At 45.7% G+C, this 23,518-nt stretch overlaps 1 long non-coding RNA gene across 16 annotated transcripts; it reads right to left on the reverse strand.

Moving 5' to 3' along the window:
- Nucleotides 1-2,442: 2,442 nt before the first annotated feature.
- On the reverse strand, nt 2,443-18,431 carry Gm13817. 16 transcript variants are annotated; one of them, XR_003953869.1, is made up of 6 exons: nt 18,283-18,381; nt 17,683-17,722; nt 17,278-17,328; nt 9,607-9,708; nt 7,746-7,835; nt 2,443-7,252 (listed from the first exon to the last, which is right to left on the reverse strand). It is a non-coding gene; the product is annotated as a predicted gene 13817 (long non-coding RNA). The 16 variants fall into 16 exon arrangements; XR_003953868.1 differs by having other exon boundaries at nt 7,706-7,835; XR_003953870.1 differs by having other exon boundaries at nt 7,706-7,835; nt 9,600-9,708.
- Between the last annotated feature and the right edge of the window lie 5,087 nt (nt 18,432-23,518).

Raw genomic sequence — 23,518 nt, forward strand, 5'->3', positions numbered from 1 at the left:
AAGGGTGGGGAGGCAGGGAGTGAGTGGGTGGGTGGGGGAACACCCTCATAGAAGCAGGGATGGTATAGTGGGTTTCTGGGGCAGAGGAACCAGGAAAGGGGATAACATTTGAAATGTAAATAAAGTACATAGCCAATAAAAAGAAACAAAAAGTAGATGGGGTTGGAGAGATGGTTCAGTAGGTAAGAGCACTTGCTGCTCTTGCAAAAGACCCAGGTTTGGCTCCTAGCACACACATGGAAGCTCACAATGTTTGTGTTCCAGTTCCAGAGCATCTGACATCCTCTTTTGGCCTTCATGGGCAGTGGGCATATGTGGTGCACATACATACATTCAGGCACTCAGGAGTATATATAAAAACACATCTTAACAAAAAAGGTGGATCGTACCTGAGGAATGGCACTGAAGGTTACTTTCTTTCACATGCATGCATACATACATGCACACACGCACACATGCACGCACGTACGAACATACACACTAACCCCTTTATCTGAGTTTACACAGAGCATGTGGTCTGAATGCTTGACCTTTGGCCTATGTGTGTGGTTATATTTTCAGTTACTTTGTATCTTAAAAATGACAGATCAAATCCAGCCAATGGACCTGAAATCCCCCTGGGCACTTCTGTACCTGTCCATTTCTCTCCTAAGTGTTGACAGTCTCCTGAGCAGTCTTCTCTCCGTTTCCAGTGCTGCTCCCACTGCCTGGGGTGGCAACAGAAGAGGCACTAGGGTGACAGGAGCGGTTCCTTCCAGATGTTGAGGCATTAAAATGACAGGAGTGGCTCCTTCCAGATGTTGAGCTTCAGGCTCAAGGTGCTCTTTTAACTGGGGCAGCAGGCTTTCTGGAAATAGCCAAGAATTGTGTACCGAGCGCGACACTCCCTGATCCATCGCTTACATTTGCGGCTGACTCATTCCCTCCGTCCTCGGTTCTTTCACAGTGACTTTAATTACATCATGGGCTCATTGTTTTCTGCCTTGATTTATTCCCTTCCTGTGATTCTTGTTTATCATGTCAGCGACATTGGGCTGGCTCACCTCTGAGGCCTGTGTGAAGTGTTCAGGACTCTGGAAATAGGATCCGAGACCATCCTGTGTTTCTTCGGCTAGTGTGTGCAGACACCCCGGGGCTTGTGAAATACACACGCAGAAAGCACTCTCTCAACTTTGCTTATCACCTCAGCTACCTTACCAAGTAGATAGGGTCAAGGGTCATGCACAAAAGAGTCAGGAGCAGAGCTTCTGAGAGAGAGGACTGCAATTGCCTAGGTTGAAGAGGAGATGGCAGAATGGTCTCTAATGTAGGAATATAGCACCTTGCACAGGAGCCCCACCTGACCCTGTCACCACACCTCACCCTTGGCTTTCAACATCCTCTGGCTTTGGCTTTGGCCTTGGCAATAAAGCTTTCTCTGGTCAAAGGAATAATGATAAAGGCTTGCGTGTAAGAGGAGCTTGAACGACAACCAAAGCACTTGTTCAGTTGAGGTGTGTGCTTTCTCGTGAGCATCCTAGCTACTGCCATGAGAACTCACTTGGGCTGGGGTGGTGGAGGATGACAGCCATGTGGGGCAGACGAGGTCAGGCTGGACAGGTATTTGGCCAATGAGCCCAGCTGTGGTTAGTACCCTGCTGACTGTCCCAGTTGTACAGGCCATGGATGCTTCTAGGGAACCAGAGTTCTGAATTTTATCTTAAAATCAGCTAATAATTTTCTCTGAGTATCACTGGGAGGACCAAATACAAGGAGAGAGAGTTCCTGGGACTTGTTGAGAAGATGGTGACTTCTCCAGTCAGTGCTCCATGACAGACACATACGGGACCTAGGGCCCAGATAAAAACCAAGGACCATCCGCGTTGGCTGATACCTTTCACATCAGATCAAGGTGAAAGCCAAGGCCAGCCTGGCCTCCGGCTCATCCTGCTTTACTATGCTGTCTTCCTGAATTCCCCCACTGCAGCCTCCTGAGCAGGCCAGGCCTTGAAAAATTCATGTGGCTTCCACTTAAGGGCCTGGAAAAACCAGACAAATCCAAGACTTTCCCTCTGAGTGCGTGGCTCAGCGGCACACTGGGCACTGAACCGGAAAAGGGCGTATGCTTTTGCCCTGGGCATGGGCTCACTTCTGATCTAGGTTTTCCCTGCACTGCTGGGTGCACTGGACCACACTCCCCCACCCCCATCGTGGGTGCATGCTGTTTTGTTGGGTCATTCAGAGAATTTCTCTGGAGGATTAGCTTGCCACTTGGCCTTCTTTGAGTTCCCTTCCATAGGGAATGCCTTTCTCTTCCTCTTTAAGGCCATTGTCTCCCTGAAAAAATGTGTCAGGTAAGCTCTTGGTAATTACCTGAAGGTGTGTGTGTGTGTGTGTGTGTGTGTGTGTGTGTGTGTACACGATATAACCAACCCAAGGCTGAAATAAGGTCAATTAACTCTGTAAATTTCAAGATACCATTTAGAAGACTAAAAACAAAAACCGTACACATGGAGAACAGTTTCTTTTATAAATGGAATTAATTTGGGATTTTTAAATGAAATTCATCTTTCTTTCCCTTTCCCCTTCTTCTCCTCTGGGAAGCTCACTTCTCTACCTGTTCTGGTGGGGTGACTGCAGCTAAACACCCCAGGCTCCACCTCTCAGCGTCCCAAGGCTTTCAGTGAGTCACTTCGCTGTTGTGGTTGCAGCTGCTCCTCTCTAAAGTGGTATCTATATGCAAGGAGTTTCTAGCAGTGTAAACTATTATCCTGTACAGTTGCACGGGTTAGCTGAACTTAGCTGGACGGTTCTGTGTCTGTTGTGTGGTTGTGCCAGGCAGTGGCTCGGCCTGGAGTCATCTGAAGGCTTTGTTGGCTGGCTGTCCGAGATGGTCCTGTCTTTGCATGGTGTGGTTGGCAGCTGATGGTGTCACTCCAGGTATCTAGACATAAGTTCTCCCGTGGCCTGGGTTTCTTATCATGTGACACTTGGATTCTGAGATAAACGTGCCAAGATACCCGGAGGAAGCTGCAGAGTGCCTTGTCTTTGGGAGCACGGGGCCCTCACTCTTTCCGAATGATAAGATTCTTCCTGATGCTCGTTTTATGATTTCACAGCACGGCTCCTATGTCCTCTGCTCCTGAGTCAGTTACAAGTTTATGAGTCTGAGCAGAGAGCCAGCTGGGCCCAGGCCCTGGGGAGGCTGTGTCCCATGCTAAAGATACAAGTGCATGATGGATGCTCTATCCTAATTAGCTGGGAGGGAGCTCAGGGCTGTAGAGGAGCTGTCCTCTTATCGGGGCCCCTGCTGTGCCTGGCTGTGCCCACCTGAGCTTCCCCACTCTCCGCCCTGCTGCTTCCTCTCATCACCTGATCACAGTGGGGCCTGTTAGGTGCGAAAGAGAAAATGCAGTTCCTGCCTTGTAACTACAAGCTAAGTCAGAGGGAAAGGGAGAGAAGGGGTCCAGGCAGCCATCATGCCAGGGCAGTCAGGGGATGGAAGGGGCTCAAAGGAGCTTAAGAACAATGGAAGGAGGGGTCTTGCAGGGAAGCAGAGGGCATTACAGGAGAGAGCAGCATGGATGAAGCCTGGGTTGCCCTGGGGCCTGGAGAGACTGCAGTGGGAACACAGTGGAGTGGGGAGGAGATGTAGGCATGGTCCAGGCACTTCTTAGGCTTTGACAAGGACAGAGCGAGCAGCTCAGAAAGGCTGAGACTTGACTGAACCCAGGGCTCCATGGCTTCTCCGTCTCAGCTCCTTTCTAACTGCACTTGCTGTCCTGGGGTTCCCACTTCCCTCTCCTGTTTCCTTGAGGCTCCCAGAAGACTAAAGGCGTGTTGCTTTTCTGCACCATTTATTATAAGGACATCAATTAAACCATCTTGTGCGGGATCAGTAAGCAGCCCCAGGGAACTGTCCCTGTCAGCCTCAGGTCTGTGTTTTTGTCCCCATGCCTGGGGAAATGGGGCAGAAGCAGTGATCAAGCAGACTATGAAGAGATGGGGAAGAAGCATCCATCCCCCTCTTCTTGCGGCCTGTGGATGCCATCTTCCCCGTGCTGCTCTCCACTGTCCTTGATCTGCTGCTTCCCTCTGCCTAAGCTGCTTCCAGGTCAGACTGCGTCACCCAAGGAAGAGGGAACATGGGCCTTCTCCTGACTTGCCCCACAAAAGCGAGTTGCCTCTGCTCTGAGCTTGCTTTCTGCCTTTTGCAGGATGAGATCTCCCCTCCTCTTCCCTGCCCTGGGCATCAGAAAGCTGACCTTGTAGAATAATCAAGAGGCTCCCTACTGCTTGGCTCCAGCGTGGTTTGGCCAATGAGAGGCACTGGTAGGGGGCAGGAGGGGAGGAGGAGGAGGAGGAGGCTGGGATGCTCTTTGCTCCTCTGGTTTTGGCTCAGGTGCCTGCCCACCACTTTCCCACTCATCCCCAGCCTTCTTCTCTAGATCCAGCAACACTCCCGTAGGCCTTGGCGGTTTCAGTAGTCTCTAGCTTTCCTAGTACCCTCCTTGGCATCCTCAGTCCTGCACAGCTCTCTGTAAACAGTTCACTAGAGCATCTTCAGTTGATCTATTAGAACAGAGTCCTGTTTCCTGCCAAGACCTTGGTGAATGGGCAACTGAAGGTGTCTTCCAGTGCTGACATTTTACACATTCAGGGTGTGGAGTGTGCAGTTGCAAAGAACTGGCCACTTTTCAGGCTCTGAGACCTGGCTATCCTAGACAGAGGGTTGCTTCCCTGTTGCTCAGGCTTCCTGATTAAGAGCAATTTAAAAGGTTCATTTTGGCTCACAGAGGTCTCTCCTGGTGAAATCACATACACACTCCACCAACAGTCAAGAAACGGGATGATTCTACTCAGCTCACATCCTTTTTATACAGCCTAGGACCCAGGGAATGTTGCCACCCACAGTAGGCAGGTCTTCCCATCTTAATGAACTCAACTAAGATACTTCTGTCACAAGGCTTTGTCCAGAGGCCTGTTTCCCAGGTCATTCTAGATGTCAGGATGGTAACATTAGTTTTGTATCAAGGCATACATATACACACACTGCAGAAAGATGTTTAGTCATGTGAGGATAATGCTTGTCCCTTCTGAAGGACACAAGGTGACATTTTAGAAGCAGAGCCCTTATTTTATAATTCTGAGGTATTTTGTTATTTCTAAAATACCATTTACTGTAGGACTATTCTAACAGTTTCCTAACCATCTCTAGCCTCCATTCGCCATGAAAATTCATAATCTCAGATCTGATCCTGCCACTCCTGCTCAGAAGGCCTGCTTAGTGCTATTTAGCCAACCTTAATGTTGGAGTCTGTCTTTCATCTCTGCATCTCTAGCCATCGATATGTATTCCACTATAACAAAATGCTTGGTGTTTGATAACTTTTTGAGCAGCTCACAGTTCTGAGGTTCAAGGGCCCGGTGCCAGCATCAGGCTGACTCTGGTGAAGGCTTCATAGATGGCATCTCATTGGTAAGAATATGTATGAGGGTATCAGAGGACCGGTGGAATGACAGCAGCCAGGCTCTTTTCTAACAACCCTCTCACCAGAACCACCTCAGGGTTACCTGAGAACTACCTCATCCCCAGGGAACCAGATGACCTTCCAGTAAGGCTCATTTCTTTAAAGTCCCACCAGTTCAACACTGTCACCAACACTCGGGCCTCTGTAATATAGCCACACCCCAAACACAACCCAGGGAAGGAGAGCAGCCAGGGCCTCCCAAGGGGTGGGAACACTTTGTGGAGTTATGGGGTGCCTCAGGGAGAAACAGTGGGTCAGGCAGAGGGCAACCAGCAAGAGGGCTGTAGAAGGGGCCGTATTAACTAGAGGAAGATGTGTCAGATCACCTCACCTTAGGCTGGATGGCTTTACTGTTTTAACTTCTGTGTTGGGAAATCTTTCAGAGAGTTAAAGAACAGTGACAAGATACATTCATGCTTAAGATTTCCCTTGGCCACTGAATGGAGTCAGATGACCGCAGGCACCTTTTGAGGACAGGGAATCCAAGGTCTAGCAGGCAAACATTTGCGTCACAGTTCATTCCATTTGTGGACTCTGCTTCTTTTTAAGTGAGCTGTAACTGATCCAGGAGAGGCATCTAGGTAGTGTGGGGGAAGATATCAGGACACATGCCCGTGTAATAGTTCGTTCTGATTCATTAAAAGTCCTGCTGGGTCTGACCTGTGGCTTTCCAGGTCCAGTCCAAATAAGAAGTGGGGGCATCTAGAAAGAAAACATGGCTCCCAGGAAGGACTCCTGCAGACGTGGCATCAATAAATAAAAGTCCCAAGCTTACCTGACTTCTCTTCTTCTCCAGCATCCACTTCAACAAATCCCTCAGACTCACTCAAAACATCTGACTTGACCTTTTTCTCTAGGGATGCTAGGGAGCATCTTTTAAATCTTATCCCAAAGAGTGTTACCTACATAGTCGATCAATCAGTCACCGTCTCCTGGAGTTGTGCAGTTCCTGCTTCTCTCCAGCCTCACCCGGGGCTACCTTTCTCCGGCCGCCTACCTGCCTCTTACCTCTACAACTGCGGCTGAGAGCCAGGATCACAGAACCTGGGGAAGGTGCTTCCAGAGGCGACTGTGGAATGGGGCTGCCCTTCCACTCGCAGGCAGGGAAGTCTGGGTAGAGGGGAGGGGTCTTTTCGAAGCAGGTGGGACAGGCCGGTGCTCTACCTGTCCCTACTTTGTGTTCCAAGAAGCATAAAGTCTGGCGTTTGGGGGTGGCATGAGGAAATGGGTGGACGGTCGGTGCTAATGAGGCGTGTGTTTCAGCTGTTCGCAGTTGTTCCGCACAGAGGAAGCAGGAGGCCGGAAGCCTCTGGGCGGCGGCGAAGCTGGGAAAGCTTTAAGCTGGGAATCTGCGTCTCTCCAGCCACCAGCTTTGGAGGGGACAGCAGCGGCTCCCACTGGCTTCAGCTCTGCATTCTGGTTGGTTGTCTCTGCCCATCGGCAGCCAGCTCCAGGCCTGGTCCCACCCCATCTGCCGCACTATCACCCGGGATTGGCTGAACTCGGCAAGGCTAGGCTGCCTTGCCTCTCGCCATCAGATTCTTCATTAAACAAATGAATCACAATCCTAATTAATTTGAGCAACAGAATTTATGTAACTACTCCCAGCAGGATGTCTGCTCTCAGTCGGTAGCGAGATGAATTCCTCTCTCTGGGAAATTTCAGCCGCGCTGGTCAATAAAACCTTAATGATGACAGAAATTTCCCATCTGTCTCTGCTCTGAGCAGGTAACCCCTGCTACCTAGACAAGGGAGAGGACAAGGACGGTGAGAGACTGTCAGCCTGGATGAGCCCTGACCCACCTAGAACACACACTAGGCACCAACCAGCGAGAAGACTGCCAAGCCAGGCTTGTCCTGAATTACCTATACCCCGAAGGGGGTGTTTAACTTCTATTTGTAGAATGAATAAAAAAGTATGTGTTGCTCGTTGAGTTAGAAAATGGCCCTAAGGACCAGAGATATGACTCAGCGAGTTGCTTGCTCATCCCGCAAGTTTCACATCCTGAGTTGGATGTCCGGAACCCACATGGTAGGAGGAACGAATAAACTCCTTCCAGGTTTATTCTGACTTCTGCCCATGCAGTTATGGCATACACGCTGTCTCCCGCCCCCAGTAACTTTAAAATTTAAATGGCCTTAAGATCCAGAATTGCAAACACTCCTGGGCTTCCCCCTCCCTTTCCACTCCACACCTAATTTTGCCTTTTTAGTCTTCTGAGTCTTCTGGCTTACAGATTGGTCCTTGTGATGTCACCCTCCTGTCCTTGAACTAGCCATCCCTCACTTGAAACAGGCCTTTTGCTGTCTGCACCAGGAGGGTTTCTAAGTGAAAATGGTTTGGAATTAGTTTTCATTCCGACTCCCTCTATTCATCTGATCTCAACCTTCACCTCCTATGCAAAATACACAAACTTTTTTTGGCAGACAAAGCATTGTGAAAATGTGTCAGGGGGTGCCTGATTCATTTAATTATCACCGGGTGGAGTTTTAGGCAACAGTGCACAAGACAACTGGTTTCTAGGTTACAATCATCAGGCAGGCATAGAGTCCTTTTAGTGAGATTACAGGGATGGAGGGGCTTGGTGAGGACCCCAGGCTGGTTCTCAGCAGAGGGCTGCTACAGAAAGAGCAAGCCAGGCCCCACCCTGCTCTCTGCTTTCCATTACTTTCTCAGGAGAGTTGCTGCCGCTGTGACCCCTGCCACCACACCGTCTCCAGAGGGTGGCCCCAGAGTGCTGCCCACTCAAGTGTGATCTTTGAGCCTCCAAAGCTGTGAGCCAAACAAGCCTTTTCCTATGAAGCTGCTTTCTTTAGGCATTGCACTGTGGTAGCCATAGTAACCAGCAACGGAGGCATACAAACCTCTCAGGGCCATGCTCATTGTAGTGCAAGAAAAGATTCGGTAGAGCAGTGGAGGAGTGGGGAGGAGATTTGATGGTACATTTTAAAGCAAGGTAGCATTTTAGACACATGAATTTTCTCTATATATGTATGTATGCATATATACATAAAATTAAAAAGAAAGCCATACATTTTTATATTCTATTTTTGTTTAATGTGTGTGCTCCTGTCATGGTGCCTGAGAGGAGGGCAGGACAACCTGCAGGAGCTCATTCTCTGCTTCCACCTGATGTGTGCACGACATCAAACAAACTCAGAATATGAGGTGTAGTGGCCTTTACACACTGAGCCAGTTGACTGGCCCATAATATAGTGTGTGTGACTGTGTCTGTGTCTGTGTCTGTATGTGTATGTGTGTGTATATGTGTATATATGTTTTTCTGTATGTGTGTGTGTGTATGAGTGTATATGTGTATGTATGTGTGTGTATGTATGTGTGTGTGTATGTGTGTGTATGTGTACATACATGTGTGTGTATGTATGAGAGTGTGTGTGTGTGAGTGTGTGTTATGAGTGTATGTGTATATGTGTATGTATGTGTGTGTATGTATGTGTGTGTGTATGTGTACATGTGTGTGTATAGGTTGTGTGTACTAGCTGGAGTGGCTGCCTATACCTAGAAACACTACTTTGGACCCCTAGTGGCCACACTGAGCTGGGACTAAGATGATTCTCTCATTCTTGTCCCCATTACAACCACTTTAGTCTCATCTCCAGCCCTGCAGCATCCTTTTGCAGGGGCCAGTCTTCCCATCCTACCTCCACTCACAGAGGATTCTGCCAAACCTTGGAGTAGAACCCGCTTTTCTCCTTCCAGTGAAGCTTCTCAGCATCCCTCAGCATCCCCTCACCCATCCCCAGTCCTTCATGTCAGCCCCCAGGACCTGGAGACACTTTCTACCTGGGAACCTGGCATCTGGCAGTGACTCAAGTAGGAGACTCACACACTCCTTCCTGTCCACCAGAACAAGCTCTTCATTCTCACCCTCAGCCTAGGGACAGGTTGCTTATGAATGACCCTCTTCCCACTTTAACTTCATTCACTTCATTCACTGGAGACTCCTCCCACTCTTGCTTCAGACTCAGGGATGAGCCAGCGCCAACATGCCTGTCTCTCCAGATAACTCTTTGCTTTACTGTAACCTATTGGTAGGATCCTCTCTTCTCACCACAGCTCCAACTCACAGTGTACCTTCGCTCCAGATGTGGACAGGATCCCCTTAGCTCTTCGGGAAGTTCTCTCCTAGGCCACCTCAATTCCTCTCTGCCATCCTCCAAGCTGCATAAGTGTTTCCTGTCAGGCAACCCACAGCCATCACAATCTCCTAAGACCCAACGAGGCGCCAGTGGTAAACAAAGAATAGGATACCCACTCAACAAAGACAAGACCAGGTGTCAGCACCTAGAATCACCTCAATTATCCCTAGTCCAGATGCCTAGACACCGGTGCAATGACGCAAATGTGAACAGGACAGTATCCCTCCACCAGCACCCAGCAACAATACTACAGTAGGCCCTGAGAAATGCAATATAACTGAAGCACAAGACAAGGGCTTCAAAATAGCTATTATGTATATGTTCAAGGACCTAAGAAAAAATAAGAATGAACCCCTTAAGTCTGTGAAAACAAGACAGTTAGATGAAATGGTGAAATAATGAAAACAATGACATGAAAATTTGATTAGACTAAGAAATAGAATCACTAAGAAAAACTAAGACTGAAATAAAAAAATATTTAGGAAGTAAAACGAAACCATCAGCAGTGACCCTCACCAACAAGACATGGAAGACATGGAAGACATGGAAGACATGGAAGACATGGAAGACATGGAAGACATGGAAGAGACACTCCCAGGTGTTGAAGACAAGATAGAAGAAATGGTAGAGGGAATGTTAAAAAAAATTGTAGGCACAAAACATCCAGGAAATCTGGGCCAATATAAGAAGACAAAGTCTACGAATAATAGAAATAAAGGAGAAGAAACTCAGATCAAAGGCATAGAAAACATTTTCAACAAAATCATAGAAGAAAATTCCTCAACCTAGAGAAGGAGGAGCCTATCATGGTTCAAGAAACTCACAGAACACCAAACAAGATCAGAAAAGAAATTCCTCATGACAGACATACAATAATCAAGATACTAAATGTACAGAAAAGGAAAGAATATTTTTAAAGCTGCAAGGGAAAAAGACAAAGTAATATGTAAAGGCAGACCTATTAGAATAACACCGGACTTCTCAATGGAGACTCCAAAGTCCAGAAAGGCCTGAACAGATTTTCAACAGACTCTAGACGATGTATGTATGCCAGCCTGAAATTTATAACCAGAATAACTATAACTGTAGATCACAATAGATGGAGAAAGAGAAACATTTCATGATAAAAACTAAGTTAAGCACTATTTACCCACAAATCCATCTCTACAGAAGATGATAGAATAAAAACTTGATTCTGAAAAGATTAACTACCTGCAAGAAAACACAAGGGATAAGTAACCTCATACCAGCGAACTGGAAGAGCAGGGTGGGGGACCCACTCCGCAACAAGTGATGGGGACCAATAGACACACTCACTGATGTCAGTGGTCCCAGCTCCACAAAGAAGAGATACTAACCAAATAAAAAGATACACACTAACAGTGAAAAAAAAATCCATCTTTTTCCTGCATCAAGAAACACACTTGAAGGTCCAGGATAGACATCACCTCTGGATAAAAGAATGGAAAACAATATTCCAAGCAAATGGACCCAGAAAGCAAACTAGTGCAACCATTGTAAAATCTGACAAAATAGATTTCAAGCCAAAACTAATCAGAAGAGATAGGGAAGGACATACTCATCAAAGAGAATAGCCACCAGTAGGATATTGCAATTCTAAACATTTACCCACGAAATATTAGGGCATCCAGGTTCATAAAAGAAACACCACCCCAGCTAAAATCATATATTAACCCTCACACAGTGATAAATGGGCGACTTCCCTAGTCTTGCCAATATACAGGTCATCCAAACAAAAACTAAACATAGCTGTAACCATTTGGACTTTTCTATGTCTGCCCCAGCTCCCGAACAATAACACCAAGGCTTATTTATGAATTAATATCCTGGGCTTATTCTCCAATTAGCTTGTAACTCTATCAAGTTTATAGTAATCTGAGTTCTGTCACATAGCTGGAAACCTCTCCTCAGTTTCATAACTAAGTCTGACTTCCTCTGAGTCTGGGTAGTGCATCCCCCATGCCTGACTCTTTCCCAAAGTTCCCCTCTCTCTGTCAGATATCCCGCCTAGTTTCTCCTGCCTTGCTATAGCAATTCAGCTCTTTACTGAGTACAGTGCACAAGAGATTATCCCTACACATAGAAATGTTGGAGTCAAATGTCTCACATCAAATGGACATAGCATATATTTACAAAACATCTCACCCAAACACAAAAGACTATAGCTTTTAAGAAGCCCATGGCTTGTTTTCTCAAACCAACCACATACTTGGACATAAAGCTAGACTCAACAGATACAAGAAAATCAAAATAACCTGCATCCTATCTGATTAAAATAGGATATCAACAACAGAATACTTTCAAACTAATGTATTCACTACTTAAAATTCACTACATGAAAATGGGTCAAGACTGAAATTAAGGCTACTGAAAAACTTTTTAGAGCTGAATGCAAATGGAAACACAACATTCCCAAACCCATGGGACATAGTAAAGGAGATGGTGAGAGGAAAGTTCATAGCACTAAATGCCGACTTTAAAAATTGGAGTCCTGAGTTCAATTCCCAGCAACCACCTGTAATGGTGGCTCACAACCACCCATCGTAATGAGATCTGATGCCCTCATCTGGGGTGTCTGAAGACAGCTACAGTGTACTTATCTATAATAATAAATCTTTTAAAAAATTGGAGGGATCTCATATTAGCAATTCAACAGCACACCAAAAAGCTCTAGAACAACAACAAAAATAACATCTGAAAGGAGTAGATTGTAAGAAACAAAACAGTAACAAAAATATAAAGAATCAGTGAAATGGAGTTGGTTCTTTGAGAAAATAAGGTTGATAAACCCTTAGCCAAATTAAAAGACAGAATATGCAAATTAATACAATTAGAGATGAAATGGAGGGTGTCACAGCAGACAAGAACCTAGGGAATCATGAGGCCATGCTTTGAAGCTCTGTATTTCACTAAACTAGAAAATACGACAGAAATGGATTAATTTCTTGATATATATGACTTAGAAAAGTTAAATCAAGATCAGATATGCAATTTAAAGAGACTCACAGCACCTAGTAAAATAGTAGTAGTAGTAATTGAAAGTTTCCTAACCAAATAAAGCCCAAGGCCAGATGGATTCAGCACAGGTTTCTAACAGATCTTCAAAAAGGAATGCCAATACTACTCAAATTGTGGCACAAAATAGAAACAGGAGGAACATTGCCTGTTTTTTTTTTTCCATGGGACCACAATTATCCTGATATTCTAACCATATAAAGATCCAACACAAAAATAAAAAACAGACCAACTTCCTTTATGAACACAGATGTGGTGGCGCACAACTTTAATCCCAGCACTTGGGAGGCAGAGGCAGGCTGATTTCTGAGTTCGAGGCCAGCCTGGTCTATAGAGCAAGTTCCAGGACAGCCAGGGCTACCCAGAGAAACCCTGTCTTGAAAAACCAAAAAAAAAAAAGAAAAAAAGAAAAAAAAAAGTTCTCAATAAAGCACTTGCAAACTGAATTTAGAACACACACACAAAAAACCATTCACCATGATCAAGTAGGCTTCATCCCAGAGATATAGGGATGGCTCAACATATGTAAATCAACAAATGTAATCCACCTTATAAACAGAAAGACAAAATCCACATGGTCATTTCATTAGATGTGCAGAAAAGGCCTTTGACAAAATCCAACTGTGCTTCATGATAAAAGTCTTGGAGAGACTAGGGATACAGATACATATTTCTTTCTAATAAAGGTGATTACAGCAAGCCCATCATCAACATCAACCTAAACAGACAGAAACTGAAAACATTTCCACTGAAGTCATGAACAAGACAAGGATGTGCATTCTCTATTATACAATATAGTACTTGAAGTCTTAGAGCAATAAGACAACTCAAGGAAAGCAAAAGGATACAAAGGAAAAGAAGTCAAAGTATCATTATCTGGACATATTTTATATAAAAAAAATGACCCTAAAAATCCCACCAGGGAAAGCCTACAGCTAATAAACCCCTTCAGCAAAGCAGCAGGAATAAAAACTAACACACAAAAATCAATAGCCCTCCTATATACAAATGAGAAAAGTAAAAATTAGGAAAACAATACCATTTGCAGTAGCCTCAAAACCATTCTGTGATGGCTCTAACAAAGCAAGTGAAAGACTTGTATAATAAAAACTTCAAGACACTGAAGAAATTGAAGATCATATCAGAAGACAGAAGGATGTCCCTTGGTCATAGATCGGTAGAATATAGTGACAATGGTCACCCTATCAAAAGTAATCTACAGATTCAGTGAAATCACTTAAAAAGTTCACACAATTCACAATCTTGAAAGTTTTCAGCTTCATATAGAAAAACACAAAATACACACATACACAACAATCATGAGAGCTAAAACAATCATGAATCATAAAAACTGCTGGAGATATCAGCATCCCTGACCTCAAATTGTGCTACAGAGCTGTAGTAATAAAAACAGCACTTTTTATTTTATTTTTAAGCATAAAAACAGACACATTGATCAATGGAATTGAAGATCCAGACATAAGTCCACACACCTATGGACACTTACTTGATTTTTGACAAAGTCGGAAATATACATGGGAAAAAATAATCTTCAACAAATTGTGCTGATCAACCTCGATATCTGCATGTAGAAGAATCCAGATAGAACCATACTTATCACCCTGCACAAACTCAACTTCAAATGGTTCAAAAGACCTCAACAGGAGGCCTGATATCCTGAATCTGATAGAAAGTAGGGAATAGCCTTGAATTGACGCAGGAAAAGACTTTCTGGGCAGAATGCTGGTAGGACAGGTATTAAGATCAGTTAATAAATGTCCATGAAACTGCAAAGCTTCAGTATGGCAAAGGAAAACTGTTATTTGGACAAATTGACAGCCTATAAAATGGGAAAAAAACCTTTATCGATGATGTGTCTGATAGAGGGCTAATATCTGAAACACATAAAGAACTAAAAAACTGGACACCAAGAAAACATATAACCCAATTAAAGAGTGGGGTGTGGAGTTAGAGAGTTCTCAAAAGATGAAACACAAATTGCTGAGAAAAACTCTTAAAAGTGCTCAGCACTGTTATTAAGGAAATGCAAATCAAAACTGCCAGTAATAGGACGGCCAAGATCAATAAAACAAATGACAACTCAGGCTGGATGTGGACTAAGGGAAATCCTCAATCGCTGGTGGGATGTACACGATGCAGACGTGTATGGCTACTGAGGAAATCAGTGAGGCATTTCCTCAGGAAGGTGGGACTTCATCTACTTCACACAAGGGGTGGGGGAGAGATGGGTGGGTGAAGGAATACAGGGAGGGATAGCGAACACTAAATCCACCTGAGGGGTCATATGGAAACCTACTATAGAAGCTCCTTAAAATATATGCATATATGAAAGAATCTAAGTGGATTCACCAAATAATGAGGGAAACCTAACTAGATCTCTCGACTTCAAGTAAAATGGCCAGAATGGGTGACATCCAATTGAGTTGTTGGCCAAAGGTACCCCATGGAAACTCCCAGGTGATTGCCTGCTCTCCACAGCCCTATGGTAAGGCCCTATTGCTGATGCCAACACCTACCCATCTCAATGAACACAGAGAAGTCAAATGCCTAACTCGAGCCTTCAGCCCCACTGACTAGGGTTTATGGTACTAGAAGGTATGCTGAATGCTAACCAGAACATTAACCCAGGTTCATACACTTTGATCTACAATGGTGACCTTTCGGTATGATACTGGCACAATTGTGGCACAGATGTTGTGGGAACAACCAACCACTCTCTGCTTAGACCTAAGGTTACTCCAGGAGATGGAACCCATCCCTGACACTGTTTGGGTGGCCAAGAACTGGAGACTAGACAGGCCATGGACCTAGGGGAAAACCAGAACTATTGTTCTGCTAAAGGTACACAGCAATAAAATGATTCTTAATGACATCCTACTGTACCATAGATTGGTGTCTTGCTTAGCCAGCATTAGAGAAGTTTCCTCCTGCAGGGGATGGGAACTAATACAACTGGACAGAGTGAAGAGAGTGGGACCCTCTGTCTTAAATGGGATGTCTTCATCAAATCCTTCCCCAAGGGCTGAAGTATGGGAAAGAGGTGGTGGAAAAAGTCTTGAGAGCCAGATGGGACAGAAGACAAAGAGACAAGGCCTTACAGACCCAGCAGGACAGCTTACACAGGTCCATGTCAGATGGGATTCAAGAACTGACAGGAGAATTGGACCTGAACCCCCATCCCTAACCCAGAAAATCTAAAACCACTTAAAAACCACTAACAGAGGAAAAAGTAGCTTTCTCTAGTGGAGTTTCAGTGGGGACACAAACCATTCCCAGCAGTAGATGGCCAACACAAAAATAAACTCTGGTATTTTTCAGAGATGGTGGGTGTCACAACACTGAGCAGTTATTTAAACATTGTCTCTTGTTTATTAGGTCTTCTTTTTTTTTTTCTTTTTTCTTTCTCAAGACAGGGTTTCTCTGTGAAGCACTGGCTGTCCTGGAACTCAGTCTGTAGACCAGGCTGGCCTCAAACTCAGAAATCCGCCTGCCTCTGCCTCCTAAGTGCTGGGATTAAAGGCGTGTGCCACCACTGCCCGTCTCTTAATAGGACTTCTAATTTTGATTTTTTAATGGTTTTTGTGCACATGTGTATATGTGTGTGCTTGGTGCACCCTTTTCTCTACTTGCTTTGTTTTATTCTTTTTTTTTATCATCATCCTGTTCATTTTCTAAAGAGAGAAAGGAGGCATGTGGTTAAATGAGTGAGAAGGTGAGGATGATCTAGGAGAGGGAGAGGGAGAGGGAGGGGAAACGGTGACTAGAATATACTGTATGTATATATATATATATATATATATATATATATAAAACTGTAAATGCAGTCAGAGAAACATGACCTTGAACATAATTGAAGGAGTTAATTCTTTTATACTTCGATAGTTTCACACATACACACAATATCCCTTGATCATACCCACCTCCAGCTCTTCCTCTTTCTCCACCCCCCCATAAGCCCTTCCACCTGCCTTCTCTTATGTCTGTGTGTATGTAAGCTTTGTTCCCCAGTAAGGTTTGTTAGTACTACCTGCTACATTGTTTATTGATCTTGCTTGATCGTCAGGGACTAAAGGGGTTTTGTTTTTACTTCTTGGGTTAAAAGTTTTATGTTTTCATTTCTTATTTTATAATCTTTTTCTTTGTCTATATTTTTTTATGTGTATCTTTGGCCAACATTCTGTAAAATTTGAAATTTGTATTTTTTATTGTTGAATTTCTAAGTAGCTAATAGGGGGACAATAGCCAAACAAGTCACTTTTCTTTAGGGATGTGGCTGCTGGTAGGTAGCCAAAACCTCATTGTATAGCTCAATCCCACGAGTAATTGGAATCAGTGGATTATTTCTAAATAGAAACCATGAATTCGGGAATAAAATACGTTGGAGGTCCTGGGGGTTTGTTGACAGGAGCAAGTAGAGGTAGGTATTACCCAATACACATGTGTAAAATCTGCAAAGGATAACGTTGTTTAAAAACAAAGATAAACAAGAGTTACCCCGTCACTGGGAAAGAGAAAAGATCTCCGAGGTTTGATGGCCAGCCATTCTCACCTGATCTGTGAGCTCTAGGTTCACTGAGAGCCCCTGTCTCAAAACAAAAACCTAACAAAAAGGCAATGAGACGATGAATGAATACACCTAGATTAATCTTTAGCCTCTATGTGCGTGAGCACACATCGATATACAAGACTCCCCTCCCCCAAGAGAAGAGTCTAGCCACAGAGAAAGACACAGGATACAGTGCGTGAACTGGAGACAGGGGATGGGGCAGTGAGAGCTGACCATGATTTGAGGCCAGGAAACTTCTGGACAGGCGGTAGAAAGAGTTAAGAGGTGCTTGAAGGTTAGGACTCACTAGACACACCACAGCTGATGCCCTGGGGGCGGGGGCGGGGGACGGGAGGGGGTGCAGGGGCAAGTGGCACTCTGTAAAATTGAGAGAAGCATGCTACTTACTACACAGCAAGTTCTACAGTGCTATGGAATAAGATCGGCTCTGAAACAAAAAAACATAGACAAACTAAAACCAAAACACCTCTTCCCCCATCCTGACTTTGACTGAGAACAACTGTACAGCGTTTCCAGTCTCTATGCATTCAGTTTTAGTTTCTTAATCTAAGCTCGGACCAAATGTTCCCTCCGCCTTTTGAGTTCATATTTAAGAGTCCCTTTTGGCGAGTGACCCCCCATTCTCTGGCACGACACTAGGGTAGAAGACCTCCCTCCTTTGCTCCCCATCAGCATCCTCTTGACCCTGCATCCCAGTATGGTTTCTCCAGGAAGCCTCATGTTACAGTGGCAATCAGCTAGCCTGTGGTTAAGAGGGGTGCTCTGTTTGAGTCATGTCTTCCAAAATAACCGAACAATGGGGTTGAGAAGTTTTGGGAAGCGAGCCTCATCGTTGGAAAAAGCATTTAGACTACAGGTTGAAGAAAAGGCTTAAAGACACCAGGAGGGTCACACATCAAGGGGACCATTGTGAGGGGTACGGTTAGAATCTAGTCGGACTATCCCTCCTAATATTATTATAGTATATGATGCTTTCCCCCACCCTACCCCGCATCAAGTCCCTAAGCTGATTTTACTATTCCCATCCTCCTGGGCAAGCCAAACAAGTCCCAACTGTGGAAACAACTGCTCCAAAACACTGGCTTGGTGGTCCCAACCTTCTATTTCTGGCAAGGATGCTGCTGTTCTCATTGGCCCATCTGAAGTGATTGACGTATGACTAGCCCAATGAATGAATGAAGACTCTTAGAAGCCCTCCCAACCTCCCTCCCTCCCCCCCCCACCCCCCCCAACCCCCGTGGCAGTTACAGACTGTTGCTCTCATCGTGAGACTTTAGAGTAACGGGGTCTTTTGGGGAGGGGGGGGGAGAATCACTGCAGCAGGGTTTTTGTTTTGTTTTGTTTTTGTTTTTTGTTTAATTTTTTTTCCTTTCTAAAAGTCAAAATCCAGTACCTTTAGTAAAGGGTGGAGGGTACTTTAATCTCCCCCAAAAGGAACACATCATAGCTTAAAAGTACAAATGAACTCTCTTAAGAGATTACAGGATGTCGTATTGAATGAGCTACCTCACAGAGAGGCTGTTGCAGTGCTAATGTATTGGTAGGCCAAATGAAGATGTAGATGGCTGGTGACCTGTGTGAGTGGCAACAGAAGATTTAACAGCCCTCACCAGGCTGGAATTGAAGATGTTCATTACTCCTTCTTGGGGTCTGATAGGTCTGGGGCTGGAGGGAGACATGAAGGCTTCACACCTGCGAGTTTGAACACTAGGGTGATACTAATACCAAATTGAAGCCATGTAGGGTAGTGTACTTGGGGTACATGGCCTCTTTTCATGAGGAAAGAAGAGACATGGATCATGACATAATTGGACAGAAATGGATTGTCTCAGGTCTCTGAAAGGTCTAGCCAAAAAGATGAGGCCTTTGAAAGAGTAGCTGTGGGGTACCACACCTTTACTTTTAGAAGATGGAACTAGAGATGAAGGGAGAGAAGAGACAAAGAAGGGAGTGGTGGAAGGTATTAGAAAGGAAGGATTGGTTACAATAGGAGCTGAGAGCTGGGTTTTCCAGAAGCCCTGGCGAAAACCCGTGCTTGGCACTTAGCTGTCACTCAGTAAGTGCTAGCTATTATCAGTCCTCTGGGAGAGGCAGTGCAGGGTCTACTTGTGTCCTGTGGTTTGGATAAAAAAAAAAATAGGAACTGAGTGGAGATGTTAAAAGAGAGAGTCAGGAAAACAGGCCGTTACAGTTGCCTTTTTTTGTCTCTCCCTGGGCTTGTTAGAGTTTCAGAGGCTAAGTCCCATTAGGGAATGAGAGGGAAAGATGGAGCTGAAGAGTAAGGATGTTGGTGTGTGCCACGGCTGGCAGCCCAGAGGTTGAGCAGAGCCATGAGGGGCCGGGTGGAGTGACTAACCGTCCAAATAGGGCCTTTTAGCAGTGAGGTCAAGGAAGAGGAAGCTTCCTTGCAGAGCCGGAGAACGGGATGCGTCCAGGCAGGTGTAGGCAGAGCCATGCTAGCCTCTAATAATGGATGTGGTTGCTGGGGGTGGGCAGGAGCCTGCCTACTCATTTCTTCTGGTCAAAAGAACTAGCATTGAGAATGTTTACTGGGAGACGTCTCACATATCACTCTCTAAAGTGACAACTTACTCGGGGGCCACTGATTGTTATGGTCTGACAGGAAAATTCCCCCTACCCCACCCCATCCTGCAAAGAGATCCAGAGACAAATGGATTTTCACATCTGTTTGACAGGAATGCTCTGAAATACAGAGGAAATAGTCCAATCCATCCACTAAGGATGAGGTCCCCATGTCATGTCTATTTCTCTTGGCCTTTCCTACGCCCATGGCTTTGTGTTCCCATGATCAAGTCATTGGATCTGAGGCACCTGTTAGGTTAGGGGGACACAGAGTGGGCCACTCTTGAGGCAGCTAAGACAAATCATATGATGTTGATTTTGAAAGAAAAAGATGTTGAACTTCAAAAGTAAGGGCTGAGGGAGCCAGAAAGACATTTTTGCAACAATTGAAGTGAAAAGCCACTTGGGTTAGCCTACACAAGCTAAGGAACTCTGGTCTGTGATATAGGGAGAAAGCACGTGAGAGAGGGAGACACCAGACAGGGAAGAAGAGACAGGAAGAGAGAGGTGGGAAGGGACAGAGGCATGACAGGGACCTATGGCAGCAGGGCCTAAGAAGAGACAGACTAGAAAAAGATGACTCTGCAATGAGCCAGCACATATATTTGCTAAGCTTTCTAAGTCTTTATTCTCATTCCCACTGACTGTGTTTCTAACCCATTTTTACAGAGATGTATGAAGTTGTGTCTTTAGCATTTCTAGGAAGTGTTGCATTTATTATTTCCATTTTCCATTTTCCATGAACCTTTCCCAAAATTTCACCAATGTGTCAGAGCAGTGTCTCAGCGATTGTGTTCTCATGGGGTCCAGAACCAGGAAAGGCAAGAGGCAGAAAGCCAGCGAGAGAAGGGAAGGAAGGCTTAGGAACAGAGCTAAGAAGTCAGCTTCTGGAAGCTGCTCTCTTTTTCATCTCCATGGTTGAAGCACCGACCAAGTACCTGGGATGACAGTGGGAGGAGACTGGGAGTGTGCAGCAGGACACCCTACTTGAGGCAGTAAAGCAGTAATGGGAGGTGTTGTCTTTGAGGGTGTGGAAACCCTCAAACACACTGTGGAAAGTGTGTTGGCCATGGAGGTGGGAGAGGCGAGCTGAAGACTGACTCTCTGTGAAGCCTGGTTTAGGTTAACCCTGAGTTGCTGATTTTACTCACAGCTGGTGACTGGAATTTCTCCCCATCAAACAAAAAGCCAGGGAATTAGGGTCCGCTGAGAGGGTCAGAGCTGCTGAACAGGTCCTGGAAGCCAAATGTTGCTAGAAATGCTCAGGCAGAGTCAGGGCTGGAGAAGACCAAGCAGACTGTGGGAGATGGGAGCATAATGGTTAGCAAACTGATTCTTGAAGCCAGCCCACCTCTCTCTCTCTCTCTCTCTCTCTCTCTCTCTCTCTCTCTCTCTCTCTCTCTCTCTCTCTCTCTCTCTCTCTCTCCCTCCCTCTCCCTCCTTTTGATATCCTGCTAAGCCAATTTCCTCCATCCCCACAGCTGGAAAGCAGTGATAAGCATCCCATAGCCATGAGCCAAGAAGGAACGAGGAAGGGGCACAGAGGGGACTTTATTCTGAAGGGAGAAGCCCTGCCTGTGGTAGAAGATCAAGTGGTACTTGAGTCCCTAGGTGTCCCCTGTCTCTCCTAGGCCATGTCCTGTGAGAATCCACCTTACCCTCTTCGGTCCTCCATGGGGGGGATTACTTGAGCCAAGGCAAGGTCAAATACAGAAGTGGAAAGACAGTACTTCTGCAGAGGTGACCCTACCTAACTCTGTCTTCTGCATCTTGTCATATTCTGTGGTTCCACTCAATAGAAGGCTACTCACCTATTCCATAAAGGATTCAGAGCCCTCTGCTCCAGTCACCTGACTTCCTGATTTTGCTCAGCTGAGGAAGAGCAAAAGCAACTCAGACAGAGCAGTAGCTCCTCTCCAAGGCAGTGCACTCTTGGGAGACAGTCCCTAAGAGTTACCCACTTCTTTTCCACATGGGCAACTGTGGAGCAATGAAGGCCGAGTCAAACTAACAGGTGGCAGGACAGACTTGTGCAACTGTGACCTTGCCTCTGTGGAGGCGGGAAGGAGTCAGCCGCTTCAGTTTGAAATGGTCTGGTTGAGAGAGGTGAGGCGAGGAGAGTATCCATGGTAACGACACAAGGCAAAGCTGGGGAGCTGCCTGTGTGGCTTGGCTCCTCCCGGAGCTGTAGAGAAGAGCTGAGACTTGCAGTCTCCTCTCCGTCTGAGTACACCCCTGATCACCCCCCCCCCCCCCAGGAGTAACTGATACTTTGGTGCTATTTAAGATTCAGGAGTGATGTTTCGGGTAAACTGTTTTCTTATTTTCAAGGGATGAATGGCATTGTCTTAAGTACTACTCAAACAGATTCCCCATTCTCAGACGGCACAGACACTTGGCCCTTTCTTGGCTCAGCGTTCCTCATGCAAAAACTCTTCTTGTGAGAATTGGAGAAGCCCCCCCCCCCTCCCGGGGGAAGCTGCGAAGCTGTGTGCTAGCTGGCATTCACAGCTGACATGTGATAAGAGCACCTTCCCGTTTAACCACAGCAGCTCAGGACAAGGCGAGAGTTACTCAAACAGCACCTTTATAAAAAACGAAAGTAGTTGTTGTTGTTTTAAAAGAACATGTGCAAGACAGGAGTGTACAGGTTTTTATTTCACTGGCAGTTTTTGCCCCATCAGCAATGTGCTGGGGCCATTCTGGTCTGCTAAATGGATTCCTCCCTCACCCTGGCACATCTCCTTCTTCTCTGTGAGGAAAGAGGAGAGGCAGTCTTCCCCAACCTGTTAAATTCCTCCTCTCTGTCCATCTCACCTCCTAATTTCTCTGTCCTTTGGACAGACTTCTGTCTTGGCCACACACACACTACTGTAGGCCTATTTACTGGGTTAACTGAGGGACCTTGAGCCATGGGTGTGCTAGCCCACACCTGTATGCCGGCCATTTAGGACTCACGAAGAGGCATTAAGCTGCAGAACAGGGATGTCGAGGTCTCTGTCAGCAACGGAAAGAGTCCTGCCCAAGGCTTATTGCGCATCTTCTTTGAAAGGTTCTAAGAGCCTTCCCCTCCCCGATCCCTGTCTTCATGGTTACAGAATCCAGTCTACACAGTTTTCCAAAATTAATATTGTGAGACAAATCTGGTGTGGAAAAGGTTCATTTCTTTACAGAGCCCAGAGCGCTCTGTAAACAACTGTTGTTTAGGCAGCGAATGAGCTTAGGCCTGTACTGAAGTGTTAGGCAGGTGGGCCAGGAGGAAGAGTGGCAGGGGTGAGGGTCTGTCAGCAAGCTCAGGGCTTAGTGGTCTGTGGTGGGTCGGGTGTCTCTGGAGACCCTTGGCAGCCTTGCAGCCCATGGGTCTTGGCTTCTGGGTGTTTATTACTGAAGTAGGTGAAGACTGTGTGGTAGAGCTCATGTGAGCTGGGTGAGCTGCTTGGGGGTTGGGTGGGGTGTGTAGGACAATCAGCCTGAGAGAGACTTCAGACACCCAGAGGGCTTAATTCAGTGGGATATGTCTCAAAGAGAGTGAAGAAGAGGGAGGCTGGAGAAGGACATCCCTATCTCCTAAGTATCTTGTTTGTGCCAAGCTGGTGGCAGGAATTGTGGGGTTGGTTGCAGCTCTGGGCGCACAGCAGGG

The sequence above is a fragment of the Mus musculus genome, chromosome 2, assembly GCF_000001635.26.
Source record: "Mus musculus strain C57BL/6J chromosome 2, GRCm38.p6 C57BL/6J".
NCBI classification, from domain to species: domain Eukaryota; kingdom Metazoa; phylum Chordata; class Mammalia; order Rodentia; family Muridae; genus Mus; species Mus musculus.